The sequence below is a fragment of the Lethenteron reissneri genome, chromosome 39 (assembly GCF_015708825.2).
Source record: "Lethenteron reissneri isolate LAM-NWPU_2019-01 chromosome 39, ASM1570882v1, whole genome shotgun sequence".
NCBI classification, from domain to species: domain Eukaryota; kingdom Metazoa; phylum Chordata; class Hyperoartia; order Petromyzontiformes; family Petromyzontidae; genus Lethenteron; species Lethenteron reissneri.
Window position 1 is genome coordinate 5208363 of NC_083817.1, and position 18146 is coordinate 5226508.

At 51.2% G+C, this 18146-nt stretch overlaps 1 protein-coding gene across 3 annotated transcripts in view; it reads left to right on the forward strand.

Annotated features, from left to right (window-relative positions):
* Positions 1-18146, forward strand: part of GNG7 (G protein subunit gamma 7) — a 279379-nt gene that overhangs the window by 25316 nt on the left and 235917 nt on the right. Inside the window, exon 2 of one of the 3 annotated variants that reach the window (XM_061567686.1) lies at positions 13969-14066. The exons of 1 other annotated variant lie outside the window; for it this stretch is intronic. The gene's annotated coding sequence lies outside the window, so the exon portion shown is untranslated. The remainder of the gene's footprint in view (positions 1-13968; positions 14067-18146) is intronic. One more of the 3 variants, XM_061567685.1, reaches the window with a different exon arrangement.

The window sequence follows — 18146 nt, forward strand, 5'->3', positions numbered from 1 at the left end:
GTCACTGGCCTGCTGCTGGATTTGTAAATCGGGTTGGTCCGGTCCGAGATCCTTTATCTTTTTTATTTCTTCCAGCGAAAGCCTTGTGAAAGGATTTTTTTGTAAATAAATTACAGAATTTGGATGAACTGCTGCCATTGTTTACACAAAAAATTTGATTAGCCTAGCAAGTGTCAAAGTGGTGTCGCCGGCGCACTCGCAGTTGTGGCCCAGAGCGTAAATTTGAATGACAGGTGACGAGAACCAATCAGATTGGATAAAATAACATGTATCCAATTCTGATTGGCCAGGGACGCAACGACTTGCGCCCCGAGGAGAATCTTCAAGAAACCAATTAGAGACCAGCTTCAGGTCACATGCTGTCCGAAAATTTTAAGTCTCACATAGACATCCATTTGTCCGGCGCCCCGCATGAAACACATTGAAAAACATAGAAAATAGTTGACCGATTAAAGCCAGTTTTTATTAAATGCTGATGCTTTTCTTACTACCAGCCGGCACATCGTATGAAAAAAATATTTTATTTATGTATTTTTATATAAATTTTGTATATCTATATGTCTTGAATATTGATGGGGGCGGCGCCCCTGCGCCCTCTATTGACGAGCCGCCACTGACACTCAATAGCCACACCCACTGCCTCTCCAGCCCCGCCTCCGCTCCCCAACCTTGTGGTTTGATGAATCCGTCAGGACACTTGGAATCATGAATTTATTCGAGTGCCCTTTTTTGCTCCTGCGTTTTGATTGTTTCTCAAATATCGCCATTTAGGTTTACAGTGCAGTCTCGTGGACTCCGTTGGCTAAATTGCAGCGTTCACGATAATGATGGCCGTTTAGCTCTGCGTTTTTGAGCCACACAAGCCACTTCTAAAATGTCAAAATGTTATAAATGAATAATACATCTTGCCCTGATACTACTTAATTTATTCGAATGGCGTTTGGCCGACATTTCGGCTCGTAATTCGACGGCCTAAACACCAAATAAGCAAACCCAAAAAATTCTACAAAAAAAAATCTCCAAATTTTCAAATTTCTCTTTTTTTTTGAGACTGGGTGACCTGAGCGGGAGAGCGGACGGACGCAATTTAATGGAGTGACCGGCTGCTTGTGATTACTCGCAACGCCTGTTGATGGACTGCTTCGCGAACACATTTTTCATTCATTGAGTAGCGTTCGCCTTGATTTTTAAGATCCCCCACGATTCCGTGAGATGCACACCGAGCTTCGGAAAAGCTAAAATTCAGGAAGATGCAACAATCCGGGGAAACAATGGGGGTAAAATATAAAGTTACAGAAATCTCCGAGAGTGGCCGCTGCGGGGTGGGGGAATGATCTTATGAGCGAGAGAATGCGCTATCGCTGTGCAGTGCCACGGTCTTCCAGAGGATTATGACGAACGTGCTGCTTTGCAAATTGAGAAATGATTAATACGGGCAGCTGGAAGATTAATTTGGGCAGCTGGTGGTGGTCTTTGGTGTCCCCCGATGTCGTGATGCATTGGTATGGAGAGATGCCTTCCTAGTATTATAAAACGCACCCCCCCCCCAGATTTTGCTTTAAAATATGGGGGGGCGGGGGTGGGGGAAGCACGTCACGACGGTAGCCGGGAGAGCGGGTGGTGGAGGTGCTGCCAGAGAGACTGGGAAAACACGGCACCACGTGGCACCGCACGGCACCGCATGGCGCGCGGGGGGGGGGGGTCACGGAGCCCCCCCCCCCCACCAAACCGTCGCAATCTTACCGTTCACCTAAAAATATCCTCGTCGTCGCCATCGATCGGGGCGTCGCGGGACTGCGGGCGTGGAGCGCGTGAAACGTGGTGACGCACGTGGCGGAGAGCGGTGGCCGCGGCGGCACGCCCCGACTCGCTCAGATCGCTCGCTCGCAGCTCGTTAGCGACCCACCGCAAATTGATGCCACGGGGTGGCGGTGATGGTGGTGGACGCTGGTGCGGTGGCGGTGGTGGGGAGCGGTGGCGTGGCGGTTGGCGCCGCTGCGCTACGAACCCAGCGACACGGGTTCGATTCCCACTCAAGGCCACCAACACCGGCGATGATTATCTGAACCGGTGCTGGGCCTCACTTAGGTCGGCTCAGCCTCAATTGAGTACTTGGTGCGATGTCTAAACTTTTGCCACTAGGGAGTCGAAGGCAGCCAGGCATGGTGCTGGCCACCCACCCACTCATAGGTGCACCATGCCGGCCTTCATAGGGCCTCGCCAACAGCAGGCTAAATGGGGGGATCTTTGTCTTTGGTCGTGGCGGCGATGGTGGTGTCAATGATGTGGTTGGTGATTATTCTGGTGCTGGTGTTGGCTGTAATGATAATGGTGGTGATTTTTATCTGCAGTGGTGTTTGGTGCTGGTTGTGATGCATCAAGGTTGCTGGTGGTGGTGGTGCTGCTGCTGCTTCGTCTGCTGTTCGTTAAACGCAATTTCGATTCCGCACGGACTCGACGCTCGGTCGCCTCTTTGCCATCCACGCACTTCTCTCGTCTCCCCTAACTCGGTGGACCGTCACGGTCGTTTCCTGCTCCTCCATTTCCACGTTATCGCTCGTCACGTTACGATCCCGGTGCCTTGCCCCTCGTGCACATGTCTACATGTGTACATGTCAATATGTCAATCCACTGTTTACATGTGTACAGGTCAGTCCATTGTTTACATGTCAGTACATGTGTACACGTCAGTCCACTGTGTACACTTCAGTCCACTGCTGGATGACGGGCCTCTCCACACAGCACGGGTTCTGTGGCTCTCTGCAGCATTGGAGCAAGAATCCGTCAAGGGCTGGGCTGGGCCGGGCCGTTCTAAGATAGGCTCGGCACGGCTTGGGTCCTCTCTCCAATGTTCATTGAAACGCAGCATCAATGTGGATTGAAAACTAACTTTTCGTGTTTAGTTTGTTGTCCTTCCCCCCCCGCCCGCACCTCCGATTCGCACGGTTGGCTACGTACGCACGTTGATTCTAAATGTGGAGGAAAGAACGGGAGGATCCGGGGAAAAATCCACGCGACCACGGGGTGAGAGTCACGCAAACTCCAAATATACAGCAGGCGTCAGGGTCGGGATGGAACCCACGACCTCCTGTATACATCTCGCCACCGTGGCGCAATGTTGACTACCTCTTTCCCACGACCGTCGTCACCATACATAATACATACAAGTGAATGTAAACGCTCATTAATTGGCCGATAACACATTTGGCCGATTGTGTGGTTCCTCCTCGCGCCTCCCCGTCGCTCTCTCTCGGAGAGTGAGTGAATACTGTGTGGCACGTTTCAGGGAGGGAGGAAGGGGAGAGGGGGGAGGGAGGGGGGAGGGAGGGGGGAGGGAGGGAAGGGTTTGCGGCGGCCTGACGGATCGTTATGTAAGTGAATGGAAGCCCGCACGACCCTTCAGGAAGGGTGTGCGCGTGCGGTGTCCGCACTGTCCTTGTCAAGGAAGATACCATCGGAGTTCCTCTTAGTGTTTTTATGATTATTATTGAATTTAATATATTTATTTATTTTGACGGGACCACTGCCGCCACCTCCTTGCGATCCTGTGACGCGGCAACCCGGCCGATTACACCGCTCCGTCTCCTTGGCGAGGGTCTTCTTGGACGCGTTCCACACCTCCTCGGCTGCCGCCACTCCACTGTTGTTCTTGGGCTCCAGCCATGGACCCTTCGAGCGATGGGTTTCAACCCAGACCCACCGCTTACTCTCCTGCATGTGTTGGGTTGTCTTTCGCCTGCGGATGTGCTCTAATCAAACATGGATTTTTTGAAATTTTTGGCATGGAGAGTCATCGTTAACAGCAAACTCACAGCCACAGCTTGCTTTTAATTATGTTGTAAGTTGTATGGAACTGTTCATGTTTATAATGACGTGATGGTGGTGCTCTCGAGTGGCAGCTTTGTGCCAGAAATGTGCCACGTGTTAAAGCCGAGTTGATTTAGGAGAATCCCAGGATTGGTTCAGATGTTATCCTTGGCTGGGAATCAAACCCCGGTAATTGGCTTCTTAGTGCAGTGTACGTACCAGGTCGCTACAGCTCTACACACAAATACAAAGAGTCTCCGTAGCCTGATCGACTGCTGGGGCAATAGCTGTTTTGTCAGCTCTTCGTTATACACATGTACACAAAGACAAAGATTTCCCATATAGCCTTTAACGGACTGTTGGGGAAAGTGCTCTTAGCGAGCACCTATGAAGGCCAGCACCGCGCACGAGGTGGTGGGTGGCCAGCACCACGCCCGGCCTTCTTTGTCTCCCCAGTGGCGATATTTACATACCGAACGAGTTACTCATTTAAGGCTGAGTCGACCTAGGGAAGGCCCAGGACCGGTTCAGATAATCGTCACCGCTGTTGGCCGTGAGCCGGAATCGAACTTGGGTCACTGGGTTCGTAGTGCAGCGCGCTAACCGCTACATCACCACTCCCTACACACACACGTACACACACGTACACGTACACACACAACAACAACAACAACCGCCATTCGCCACTAAGTGGCGGTGACGTCACCACGATGCTTGTGCCAGGCCAAGTGCACCTTGAGGCCACGTGAAGTGTCGAAAGCCCGCTGGCAGGAGGTCACGGGGCAGACCCAGCAGGTGCCACGGGTCGACTGACCGAGATGACCGAGATGACTGGCTGATGCACCACCTGTGCCCCCTACTGTGCCAACTTGCTGTGCTTTAGCCACCCGGCACACACACACGTACACAACGTACACAAACACGTACACAAACACGTACACAACACGTACACACACGCACACACGTACACACGCACACGTACACACGCACACGTACACACACACACGTACACGCACGTACACACGTACACGCACGTACACGCGCACACACGTACACGTGCATAATAAGACAGGGGGGAGGGTTGTGGTCAACCCCATCTGCCTGGCAAAGCCACATAGCCCTATCAGCTGTCCGCACAGCTTCACAAAAGACTTAGCAGTAGCGACAACAGCAAACACAGCGACAAGTCAAAACAGCGGAGGAACGTTGCATTATCATCATTATTCTCGTCGTGCTAGTTGTTGTCCATTCTCAAATGAAGTTGACGGTGGAATAAAAGAAATTAAACAAAAGCCATGCGGAGGCCGTATGAGCTGGAGGTCAGAGGTATCTAGAGCCGAGGCTGAAATCCACGTTTCAGCCACGGCCCGTGATGAAACCGGTTTCTCAAGCGTCGCGAGGGGGTTGGTCTCGGCCCGGTCACCGAGGGTCGCACAACGGAGCCATTCTCCAAGTCCCGATCTATTTCATTGAAATCGTAGCGATTTCGGGTGAATTATGCAGTAATATAATCGGATGGCATATTCATTGGTGACAACTTAAGCGCTGGATTCATCACGGGCACCCGTCAATGTCTCTGCACAGCTCAAATCTGTCGGCCGCATTTGCCGGAACGCGTTTTGCGGCATCCGTGGAGTTATTCGTGTCACTGCCGCCCCCTACACAACACACACACACGTGTGCGCGCGCGATCTCGTAAATCTTGCAGACCTTTAAACTCTTGTTTTGGTGAAACCTTTGACTTGACGAAGACCCCCATGCAAAGAAATCCAAAAAGGTGTGAAAGCATATATATGCACTGTTAGTTCAATAATAATAATAGGGTCTTCATGGACACCCTGTATTTAATATGGACCTGCGCTTAATGTGCAGCTTTTTATTGGCTTCAGCGTAGCACTCGGACCCTTCGAAATGTGACGTCATATTTGGAAGGGAGACAGCATCTCAACAGCTGACCCCCCCACCCCCCTGCGCACGAATAGCACTTTGGGCTGAGAGAAAGGGAGTCGTGTTTATTATGAGCCAGCGGAGTGCTTGACGAGACAAAAGAATAGATCGAGGATGTAAAATATCCCGGTGAGTGGATGAAAAACGATGCCATTGCGTTCGTCTCATGAATCCCATTTCAGCCCTCCTCTCTGTCTGACTGATGCCGACGTCTTGTCCACTCCCAAGCCCCACCCTGGGTCCCCCTGTTTGACCCACACGCATCTCAAAACGGGTTCCTTGTTTTGCGTTTTTTTAAAAATCCTGCCCAGAGTTTCTTCATCTTGGATTTTGCTAGTCATCGTTTCTGAGCGGCAGCACTTGCTGATCTCCCAAAAAAACCAACCCAGTCCAGCGAGTGAGCCTCGGCCTAGACCAGGTTGGCTCTCAACCTAATTTTAAATCCTTTATATTAAGTTTGCTTGCTTGCGCGCTTACGACCGTGCAAATCTTTCGGTCGTTTTTTAACCCACTTCCCGTGATCCAATCGAGCTGACATTTTGCACACAGACTCGTTGTGCGTGGCAATTTCTTTTAGTGAAATTTTTTCCCAAAATTTTACACTTTTTAGGTAAAAAAAAATTATATTTAATTACCAATTGCTTAATGGTGGCAGGCAATCATCTGACCCATAGGTGGCAGCCATCTCAAGCCAGAGGACGAGAGGACTCTAGCCGCCCGTTTCAAAGACCAATGTGGGCTGGGTTGTGGCCCATTGAACACGCATATAAAGGATTTATAGTGAAAAACTTTGTTTTTACGGGTACATTTTTTGGCTTCTTGTAACCCCCCCTTGTTGAATTTAGTTTCAGCCGAAGTGCTGCTGCCCCCCTTGCCTGACCCAATGTGGTTCCGAGAAATAAATGTATGTAGAATGAACGTCAATATTTGAACCAATTGTACATTTTGTGAGGTATCCTAACTTGCGAGTAGCTGCAAGCAAATAAAACGAAATTCAACGGACCACGTGCGACGTCATTTGTTCTCGCCCGCTGGTTACTCTTGGAAACCGCATTGTTTACGAAAGGTCTTTTATATCGTTCTACGTTACCATACGCATAAGTTATCGTAGTTATTTTATTTTGACAGATTCACACGTGGTTATTCACCGATGACTCTCATGTACGATATCATCTCGCACGTTTATATATCGCCGCAAGTGTCCCCTGGGACATTGCCACGTACCACCAGGAGTCTGCCACGTACCACACCCCCGTTGAGAACCACTGCTGTAGCGTATAGTCGTGTAATGTATAGAAGTGTATAGTGTAGTGTATAGTGTAGTATGTATGTAATGACTATCATGTATGATTATAAATTCACACATTTATAAGTCGCCTCACGTACCCCCAGTGGTCCGCCACATCCGGTTGAGAACCACTGCTGTGGTGTATAGAGTAGTGCGTAGTGTATAGTGTAGTGTAGTGTATAGTGTAATGTGTAGTGTATATAGTGTAGTGTATAGTGTAGTATGTATGCAATGACTCGTGGTTGAGAACCACTGCTGTAGTGTATAGTGTAGTGTATAATGTAGTGGAGTGTGTAGTGTGTAGTGTATAGGGTAGTAGGTATGTAATGACTCGTGGTTGAGAACCACTGCTGTAGTGTATAGTGTAGTGTGTAGTGAGTGTAGTGTGTAGTGTAGTGTATATTGAAGTATGTATGCAATGACTCGTGGTTGAGAACCACTGCTGTAGTGTATAGTAGTGTAGTGTATAGTGGAGTGTAGTGTGTCGTGTGTAGTGTATGGTGTGTAGTGTAGTGTATAGTGTAGTATGTATGTAATGGTTCTCATTGTTGAAAGCACTGTGGCCTCAACGAACCGATGTATCGTGTCCCCGGTGGTCGCTTTTTAAGAGATCGTCGCGGCGGCGGCCGTTTGACTTTGATTGTCATAATCAGTGTCTCTATTTAGGCTGCCGAAGGAGGAATCCGATGAACTATGAAGCTCGATTTTGTTCACAGATGGTTCAGTATGGGGCACGGGGGGGGGGGGGTGTCAGCAAGTTACAACAGCTAACAATACACTACACTAGGAGTGCAAAAATAGAGAAAATGGGAATCAAATCACTAAATAAAAATTACTAATGAATTGCAAAAGGTATATATTTGGTCTGTGGACATCTTTACACCTGTTTTATTGCCAAAGGGTAAACCCCTATTATTTTTCATTCTTTAATATTGACAAAAATTCTATAGTTGCTCACCGCACGCTATAAATGCTCTGATAGTGGCATTGTCTCTGTACTGGTCGCCTCTTGGCGTTTCCTTGTCACCCACCCCTCCCACCCCCCACCCAGCCCCTCCCCTCCCCACCCAGCCCCTCCCCACCCTCCCCTCTCCACCCAGCCCCACCCCTCCCATTTTTGGATGCACGACGGACGGACACAATAATCCCATGTGGGCTGGTGTAACCAGGAGGTTCCTACCAGTAACATTGAACAATCTGGCACATGAACACTGAACTATCGATGGGGTTTGGTGCAGAGTTTTAACCGAACTGGAATTCCTCGCAATCCCACCGTGGTGGAGGTATTCCCGAGTTTGACTGATGAACCGCCACTCAAATAGAAATGCAGGTGGAGTACACGCTGCACGCGCCTGATTATGGCTAAACACGTAGCATATGGATTCAAATTGAGCAATCATTGGAAAGATGTGATTAACCATGTTCAACCTCAACCGCCACTCTCCCCCGCTCTACGCCCCCCCCCCTCCACCATCCGTGACGCGGTCTTTTAGTTCCTTCACTTTCCTGGTCCCCCCCCCCCCATCCTGCACCCGTCCCCCTTGGCTCCTCCCCCCTCCTCTTACCCTAAATATATTAATGCCCCATCACAAATAACTCCCACTACAGTTATTTTGCTGTGCCGTTTTTTACACCTGATGCAGGAAGCTTGTGTTGCCTCCGAAACGTCGTGATTTATTATTTTATTGCTATTATTATTTATATTATTTATTTTTATTTTTACCTACGTGACTTTACCGAAAAAACCTAAGAGTACGTAGCATAGAGATCGTTGATTTAAATGGCACCGGTAGTTGGCACGCAGGGAGGGGGGTTGGAGGGGGGCTACGTTCTCAGCCTTTGACTGCCACTCCGTTGTTCGTCTCGATTCCGTTTCGCGACGTCGTGGCCAGGCCTGAGCGAGATGTTAATTACCTCGCCGGGTATGCAGGAGATTTGGGTGCGATCCTGACCCAGACACTTGCTGTATAATTTTGAGTTCGCGTGTTTCTTTAAACTCTCCCCGTGGTCACGTGAATTTTTCTCCAGGGTCCTCCGGTTTTTCCCCTCCACATTCAGAATCAGTCTGCGTTTAGAGTATTTGGCTGCTTTAAATTTCCACGTGATAAGCCACTTCGTTGAGCTTACATTTGATAGTCAGGTCTCTTCTGGAAAAGAGCTATACAGTTCAGTGGGCCTTGCTTAAATAAAAACATAGTTTAAAATATATTTTTTAAGTGTTTAGGCCTCCGTGGTTTTCTCCACAATGCGATTGGTGGCTGTGACTCCCTGCCTAGGATTACAGCGCCCTCGTGTGGCCAACAACAGCTGCTGCAGAGATGAGGCAAAATATGCAACGCGAGTTTTGTAGCATTCAAGCAGAGGTCGCAACCGGGTACCCGATACCCGGCTACCCGGTCCCGGCCGGGTACGGGTACGGGTACCCGTTTGCGACCCTGGTGCGGCCGGGTACGGGTAGGCCGTGAGTCACTTGTGAGTAACCGTTTGTCACTCATTTCGGGTAGGGTACGGGTAGGGAACGGGTACCCGGGTACGGGTACTCATTTGCGACCCTAGTGCGGCCGGGTACGGGTAAGGAATCAAAATCCGTTTGCGACCTCTCCATTCAAGTAAATGTCCATCTCAAGCTTCGCTGTTGTATAGTGCTGTGATCGCGTGTTTTGAAAGCTGGAAGCCACCACGCAACTCAACACGTGGAGTTGCCAATTATTGCACCAGACTTTTTACCAATTATTCCACCAGACTTTTTACCAATTATTTCACCATTTTTTTGCAGGAGGGCCCTTCTGCATTTGAGATCTTTAGGCCATTTCCATTTTTTGTTGACATTTACACAGACGATGGGGCCCACCAATCAGCTTTGCTGTACTGCCACCTCCAGGTGAACTTGCGGCACATCGGGTCGGGCAGCCTCTCTGATCTCTTGCGTGATCTGCTGACCCCCCTTGCCTTCGGAGCGCTGAAGCACGAGCGTGCATATTCAGCATCACAAACAGAGAGAGATGTCAGAAAGTGATTCCGGGGTCACAGCGATACCTCCTATATCGTGAGCCACAGTCTCTCCGCTGCAAGATGAAGGCCTTTCAGTAATCAACGTCATCGCGAGCAATGGACCGTCCACTGCTAAACGAAGGCATCCACGTCGTCGCGCTGAGCCATGGTCTTTCCACTGCTAGACGAGGGCCTCCCTTGTCGTCGTCGCCCCCCGATTAGCGCGGTGGGCTACGTACGGTGCCAAAGGGAGTTCACCGTATGTCCATGATCAGTGGTCTGCTCGTGGATGGAGGGCTCCACAAACTGTTGCCACCGCGACCTCGCGATGGCAACGGGCCTGTGCAGCACCCGCACGCACCCCGCCAGCCGACTTCATTGCTCCACCTTCTCCGTCCACGTCCTTTCGTCTCACGTTTCCCAACTGCACTGGCCGCCGTCATTGCCACCATGTCCCTGCACAAAGCCCTCCTCCGCTGACTTATGTCAACAGTCCTACAGACTCGCTGCAGCATGTACAACTGTCTCGTGAAAACACGCAATCCCGCACTGCTGGAGGGGGGGGGGGGGCGAGGGTTGCAGGATCGGACGAACGGCAAAATGTTGCGGGACTCTCCCTTCCCTTGGGCGTCGAGGTGCAACACCACACCGTACCCTGGCTCTGCCAGCAAGATGCAGTACAGAAAAGCGTCGACTGCTATCATCTGTCCCTTCTGTTTGGGATACGGTGTTGCCTACCACTCTCCCCCCCCCCACCCCGCTTCATGCGCGTGAGGCTTTCTCCGGGTGCTCCGGTTTTCCTCCCGACGTGTACAATAAACACGTGTGCGCTGATTGGTTGAAAACATCTTTGCATGTCGAGGTGCAGCGGGGGAAATTTGTGTCGCGCACCGGCTCGTCGCCTGGGTAGCCTTCCTGCTCGGTGTCTTGGGTTTCCCTTTGGCGATTGTGAGATGCAATTTGTGAAACGAATTGTCACATTCATTGATTGATTGATTATTTTTCAGTGCGCTTTGCATACAATTAGCAACAAAAACCCCCAGCCCCTCCTTTCCATGCGATTCTAATTGATCAATCGATGCCATCGTCACGGCCGGTCGGTGACCACTCGCGCACCGCGTGGCGGCGCCGTGGGCTGTAGTTGGGATTGAACTCGGCAGAGGGCGCTCTTGGTGCGCGGTGGCGGCGTTGAACCGCGGGGCCACGTGTCTGGTCATGGGGCACAGAGGAAAGTCATTGTCGATCATCAGCAGCAACAGCAGTAGCGGCTTCATCGATAATTATTGCCATAATATTTAGTTGATGATTGATCGTCCGCATCATCTACCAATCGTCATAATTGCATAATCAATCATCATCGGTGTATAATTAACATCATCAGGGTAGAATCATCATCATTGCATTATTATATGTATGAATGTTGAACTTCATTCGCAACATGCGTAGCCAACCGTGCCAATTGTCAGAATTATATTATTAATCATCATCAGTGTATCATCATCAGTTTATAATTATCATCATCATGGCATAACAGTAATCAATCATAACCATCGTTCATTGTCACTGTCAATCAATTATCGCCCATGAGGGCTACTATTCCAGCAGGAAGTTGGAGCAATGGTGAAATCCGCTGCTGTGCAGGTTGCTAGACGCATCGTTGCATCTACTGCAACGGATTTTCAGTAGCCTCCATCCAGCAGGGGATAGATCGTGGCCGACGACGACGATAATGATGATGACATTCCGTTCGCACGGTCACGGTTTGGTAATTCTGTCTTTTGATAGCAGAATGACAGCCTGAGTCCCACCATGACGACGACGATGAACCGGTGCCACGCGACCCGCGTAGAGGTCGTGGGCAATGTTTGACGGTGACGCCGTTGCCGCGCTGTCGTCGTAAAAAAAACTGCGCGACCTGTAAACTCGCGACCCAGTCTGTATTTTCTTCGCCGCCAAACTCAATTTGCCAAGTCGTCACGTGGAGAGCACGGCTTGAAAGATTGGGTGCCCACCGCAGTACGGTTTTTTATTTACATTTTATTTTGTGCACCGTCAACTTCAAAGCTACGTAGTGCCCACCATCGCGGTGACGTACGTGGCCTCACGGCAATCTCCACTGCTGGATGAGGTCAGCCTCCATGTGCCGTGTTGGGTCATGGTGGGGGGGGGGGGTGCGTTGGACCGTACTTCGCCACGCTGGTCGGTTGCGGCGGTTGGCGAAGGGGGAGCCAGCAGGGAGCGGTCGTGATATCGCTCGCCGCCGATGTTAGCCGTGGCCTGGAATCGAACTTGGGTCGCCAGGCTCGCGTAGCCCCCAGTGTGCTTTAACGACCGCGCTGCCCGCTTTTGTGTCCATAGTTTATATTCAGTCGGTGGATTTAATGGCAGGTCACAGCAGATGGGGAAGTGCAGAAAAAAAATCCATTGTTTTCACTGCACTGCGTTGCACTGCGTTGCACCGTCTTTGCTCGCCGCCTTCACCAACACGCACTGCCCAGTGTGGCGAAGTATGGTCAAAACGATCCCCATGACCAGCACAGTTTGGGCAGGCCTTCATTCAGCAGTGGAGAGACAAACAAGGGCTGTACATTGTAATCTATTGCAGGGAAGAAACCCCCCCCCCCCCCCCACTTAGTTCGCCCTCATGGACTGCTTGGGGTAACTTGCTGTCTGCGTAGGCCTGTAAAAGGCCAGCAATGTGATTGCTATACGTTTGAATCTCCTGTAAATACTCCGGCACAACGATTCAAGGCGCCGCGGGTCGATGTCGTAAACGGCGAACGCCTCGCGACTTTGTACTTACGGCAAGGTCGTCAAAAGCACGCGGGTAAATCTGCCCGACGGATTAAATCCATTATCTTTTGTTTCCACAAAAAAACTATTTATTTAGCAACCAGGTGGTAAGCGATCGTGTGACATATTTGGACGCCGCACAAAAAAAAAACCCGAGGTCGCAATTACGTTTTGGAAAAACCCACCACCCCCACCGTTAATCTGTTCTTTGGACTCGGCACGGCGGGGGGGGGGGGGGCTTACCGATCGCCCGACGACTGGCTGTCTACGATCACACCAGTCTCGCGACTTCTCCTAACTCCTCCCCCACCTCCGTCTTTGTCTCTCCGTTCCCCCACCACCTCCACACTTCACCACCCCCAGCACCCACCCCTCCCCACCTATGACTGCCAACCGAGCGAGGAATACCCGCAGTGCTGCTGCTGCTGCATTGGCAGTGGCGCACAAGGACAGATCATGAAAAAGTCAACCCATTCGTCAATAACGCTGCCCTCAAGAGGGAAACAAATATTTTTGTATAGTCTGTGTCGGTGACGTTTCGGGCAGTGGTCCTTCTGCAAGGCAGAGAGATCTTTTAAAGTGTGGCATCTGGATGACGGATCCGATCAGTGAACCCGTGCCCTCATGCGCCATGCGTCTGCCACCACGTGCCCTGCTGGTGGCGACCGTGCACTCTCTCAATATTGGACATTATAAAAAAAAAATTCTAAGAAAATAAAAAAATTAATGTTTCAGCATCCCCCCCACTCACCCCGAAAATGTATTAAAGCCTTCTTGGTTCTTTCGGTAAAGTCACGTAGAAGGGAAATAATAAAATAATAAAAATAAAACATAATAAAATAATTCTCACGCTGTCTTTCCGACAGACCTGTTCTTCACCTGAGGACGGCCGCTTGCGTTGTGGCCGAAACGTCGTGAGAATTATGCAATTGGTAGATTTTATTATTTAATTATTTCCCTTCTACGTGACTTTACCGAAAGAACCAAGAAGATGAATCCCTGCAGTCACGAAAGCTTTAAATCGAAATGTATTAAAGCCCTTTGAAATAATATTCTCACCCGCCTCATCGGTCACTGCTTCGTACCCCACCACCTTGAGTGAGATCTCTCTGCTATTCTGTACTTTTTGTGAACGGTTGCAGCAGTGTGCAAGCGCCGAGGTCTGCTCGCCACCACGAGAGGGCTTCAGGAGTTGAGCGTTTGGTTGAAGGAGCGCAGGCCACAGTGAGTTCGCTATACGGTCCGTAGTTTGTGTTGCGTGGCCAAAGACGCATTGCTGTGCCTTGCGGTGTACCGTGTCTCTTCGAGTCTCTGTTTTTGTTCTGTTTGTCTCTATGTATCTCTATGTGTCTATTGATCTCAGATTCGCTACAGATCTCTATGAGTCTTTACTTATCTCCTGAGTCTCTAGGTAATTCTGTGTATCTCTTTGCGTTTACTGTGTGGTCCATATTTTGGCTCGCATGGCCACAGTCACACTCCTTGCAGGCTCGTCTTAAATTTTTCCCATTTACGTACGTACACACACACGTACATTTTTTTCGCACCGTACGTAGCCAACCGTGCTAATTGGAGGTGTATTTCGAAGGAGACGATGCGGGCACCTAAGGAAGGAGAGGGGGGCGGGAGGTCCGCTGCCCGAAAACATCGTTCGTTTTAAAAACAACGTTGGGCCGTCGGGCGGTGGCCGTGGCGAAGTGCGTCCGTGGTGGTTGGCGGCACGCTTCAGGAACACCGCCGGGGGGGACGCGTTCGCACGGCCCGACGGCTACATCTGGGTTAATCCCAGCAGTTATTTTAGCGAAAGCGGGGCAGTGTGATGCGTGCCTCGCGGGTACATTAATGAGGTCGGCTGTGCCGTATCTGGGCTAACGACGCCCAATTTTGAGATGTGCATTCCAGAGTGCGTGCGTGCGTGAATGCATGCGTGTGTGTGCACCCGCGCACGTGATTGAGGTGGTTGGGTGGCTCGGTGGGTTCATAAATGGCCGTGTCGGGGACACCGAGTCGTCGGCGCCGCTGAGATCATGGGTTTGAAATTTGGGTTTCGGCGGGCCGGTGATTACGTTAGGGTTCTCGGCTGTAGCGAGTTAACGGCTCAGCTCCGTCACCGGTGACTGCATACGGCGACAAAAAACACACACACATCAGTCGGCGATGCTGCTGCAGTGGTGCAGAAGCACAGTGAACCACGACAAAAGTCAATGCGTTCGTCAACAGCGACACTGTGTGTGTGTGTGGCTTTAAAATAAAAAAAACATGTGAGAGGTGACGTTTCGGACAATGGACCTTCTTCATGTTATGTGCTCGGAAGAAGGACCGCTGCCTGATATGTCGTCTGTTATCAAATTTTTTTTTTAAGTAGTGTTATTGACCAATGCTTACAAAATAAAACATCCAGGTAGGGTTTTTGCTTAGTTTGGCTAATTTCCAACTCCGAGAATCAAAGGTGTATCGCTTTCACTGCCACGTGATCCACATTTCCCTGTTACAGAGCAGCGTGGGAGTCCTGGCACGTGACCCAGAATGCAGTGCGCTCGGTGGTCGCCTCCCTCGGCTTTGTCCGCGCTCAACCCTGCTTGGCTGCAGAGCTCTGCACGAAATCGGGAGCATGCTGGGCGATGCGGTCACAGGCCGTACGTAGACTGTTACACACAAGGATTAAGGTCCCCCCATATAGCCTTAACCGACTGTTGGGGCAGGCGCTGTACGCGAGCACCTAATGAAGGCCGGCATGGCACACAAAGGGGTGGGTGGCCAACACCACGCCCAGCCGCCTTTGTCTGGACCTGAGGGAAGTCCAGGACTATTTCAGATAATTCTCACTTGTTTTAGCCGTGAGCGGCAATCAAACTCTGGTCCCCGGGTTGGTAGTGTAGTACACTAATCGTAAGACAAAGATGAAGATCCCCTGTATAGCCTTAACAGACTGTAGGGGCAAGTGCTGTTAGCGAGCACCTATGAAGGCCAGCACTGCACACACATGCACGCACACGCACGCATTGAAATCAGGTGCATTCTGGGCAATGCGGTCATAGGCCGTAGACTGTTACACACACACACGCACACAAGGGACGCACGTAACCTACATTTAATGAAGCAGTTGCAATTGATGGAAATTCAGGTCAGGAGACTCGGATGATGATGGTGATGATGGTCATTGTTGTTATAATTACTGACTTTGTAGTACACGGCTTGGTCCTTTGTGTTCAGCCGGCGGTGCATTATCCATCACCAGACACCTCTTACCCTGCTGCGCCCCCCCCCACCCACCCCCCGCATGGGACGGGACGAGGGCCTCTTAGCGCGGCGCGTGACACATGCACACACGGCGAGTCCGCTGCGACGCGGAGACGCAGCCCACGCACCGCCGGTCCGACGTGCGGCGATCGGGAGAAATTTCCGGATGGCCGTTGTCGTAGTGCGGCGTACGGGAGTCTGATATCTAAGCAAGGGGAGGCAGTGGGGGGGGCATTGGCGGATGGGCAGGGGTGGCGTTGGGGAGGATGAAGTCGCGGGGGTGGCACGTTCGCCACTCGTGGCACAGGCCCGTGGCTCGAACCCGGCAGCCCTGTTTACCACCGCGGGTGTATTTGGCCGCTGTAAAATTCCGCACGATGATGAACCCACTTTATTGAGCTATTGTTTGTGGCCAGGTCGCTTCTGAAAAAGAGCCACATCACTCGGTGGGCCTTACCTGCATATGCTCGCGCGATGCCGAAGTAATTAGAAAACGTGTTGGCGTCACGGTCCAAACTCGCCAAATATAAGAAAAATCACCTGCCCACTACCCAATTGGGATTTGCGCACAGATAAAGTCTGCCCATGGGGGAGCGACGTTCCTCATTGAGGTTACACGAGGCAACGTCGCTGCCCGCTGGGAGGCCATATCTGCCTGTGCAACATCGCAGCTTCCTTCGTCATAATCCTGCGCTATTAAAAGGGACGCAAATACTAAACGTGCCAAATTATTATTGTTAATGAGTGAAAGTGTCTTCCTGCCCAACGGACCACGGGCTATAAGTAAACGCGTGTGTGTGTGTGTTAGGTGCGCAACTTTGCAGTTTCCCCTTTGCTAAGAGATTCAGCCATTTCTCCCACGATATAGATAGCCAATCAGGTGTTGAGAACTGGCAAACACGGTGGATCTGCTGCTGGCTCCGCCCAGCTGCTGAAGTGGCGCGCGGAGCGAAACGTCGGGACGTTGTTTCTGAACAAACCCGCGGTGGCACGACCCCCGCAAAGCGCATCGGAGGAGGCCCCGTGCAGCACCGTCACCATACAGCCACGTATCACAACAACAACTTCAATAATGATGATAGTAATAACAACACTTGCATTCATATCGCGCCGCCAACGCGACTGAAACAATGTCAGTTCCAAGACGGACACAGAGGGCAGTGTTTGTTTACACAAAAAGTGATTTGTAGCCGCCACAGAGTCTCGGGTGTCCCGACACCGGAGGGATACGAAGCGCGGACTGCGTGTGTCTCGTCTGCTAGTTTTTATCGGCAAGACAGCCGACGGGAACCGGTGCTTGGGCCGCCGGGCGGCCGAGCGCTCAGAGGCGGAACTGCCGAGTGCCGGCGAGCGGGCGTACAGCTCCGGCTCGTCGCTGCGGCGTTACCGGTTCGTGCTGGGTTTGTGACTGGGAGCCGGTGGGAGCCGGAGAGATGTGGGTCTGGGTTTGTGATGGTAGGGGCGGGGTGGGGGTGGCGGGGGGGGGGGGGGTGTGGGGTGGGGGTCTTGTGAAGGTTGGGGGGCGGTTTTGGGAGAGTGAGGCAGGTGAGTGGAGGTGAGGGCTGCGTGTGTGCGTGTGTCCGTGTGTGCGAGACTTTATCTGGTGGGGAGCGGTAGTGCAGTGGTTTGCACGCAATCGGCGTGGTGCTGGCCACTCGCGTGCCGCGTTGGCCTTCATTAGGTGCTCGCGAACAGCACTTGCGCTAAACAGTCTCCGGAGGCTATACGGGCGATCTTTGTCTTTGTTGTGACTATATCAGCACTGGGAAGACAAAGGCGGCTGGGTGTGGTGCTTGTCACACCACGCTCTTGTGCACCGTTCTGGCCTCAACAGGCGCTCGCAAACAGCACTTGCCCCAACAGTCCGTACGGATTGTCTTTGTCCCCGTTGTGTAGGTGTCTCTTTGAAGATGTGTACGTGTTTGTCAAAATGCCACATAGCCTAGCACAGAAGCTGTGGTGACATGCCACCACCTGGTTGTGCGTGGCAATTGTTGTCTGTGCGTATATTTGCCCACATGTCTCGTATTTGCGTGTGCACAATTTCGTATTTTGCCCATGTGTCATTTTGTTTGTTATC